Source organism: Fulmarus glacialis, unplaced genomic scaffold (assembly GCF_000690835.1).
Source record: "Fulmarus glacialis isolate BGI_N327 unplaced genomic scaffold, ASM69083v1 scaffold21295, whole genome shotgun sequence".
In the NCBI taxonomy this organism is placed as follows: domain Eukaryota; kingdom Metazoa; phylum Chordata; class Aves; order Procellariiformes; family Procellariidae; genus Fulmarus; species Fulmarus glacialis.
In genome coordinates this window covers 485-1026 of record NW_009215191.1, presented here as the reverse complement: position 1 = coordinate 1026, position 542 = coordinate 485, and the positions used below count along the sequence as shown (strand labels likewise).

The window sequence follows — 542 nt, the reverse complement described above, 5'->3', positions numbered from 1 at the left end:
GGGCTTGGGCTCGCCTGCATGGAGCAGCTTGACAGCCGCGTGTCCCCGTCCATGGGCACACGCGTGGGCACGGCACGTGTCTGCGTTGGTCTCCGTCTCTGTCGCTCGGCTGGTGGCCGTCCCCGTGTGGGGTGGCCTTGGCAGTGTGTCGGCGAGCTCTGCGTCTGTGTCTGGGGAGAGCCGGGGTTGGGAGAAGGGGCTGGCCACCCTTCGGAGGTGGGATTTGGGTCGAATCCTACTGGAAACAAGGCCGGAGAGAGATGCTGAGGGGGAATAAGGAGGCATCTCCATCGGGCCGGCTGGAGGCATTAGGCTCGGCTCCATCTCAAAGCCCCAGCGCCCGGCTTGGGCGTAACATGGAGAAATCGAGGCGCCGGGACCCCTCTGCCACCAACGTGCTGCATGACCTCGGCCGTGTCACTTCAACTGCCCCGTGCCTCAGTTTCCCCAGGGAGAGCATTGCCCGCCGGGGTGGAAGAACCCGTGTTGCCGTACGTGCTTTTCGCGAGCGACCATGTTGCGTGTTTGCATGCCCGCGGAGG

The 542-nt window shown here is 65.1% G+C and overlaps 1 protein-coding gene across 1 annotated transcript in view; it reads left to right on the top strand.

Annotated features, from left to right (window-relative positions):
• CSF1 (colony stimulating factor 1 (macrophage)) overlaps window positions 1-542 on the top strand; it is a gene marked incomplete at both ends in the record, with an annotated part of 2080 nt that overhangs the window by 1059 nt on the left and 479 nt on the right. The gene's annotated exons all lie outside the window — the stretch shown is intronic.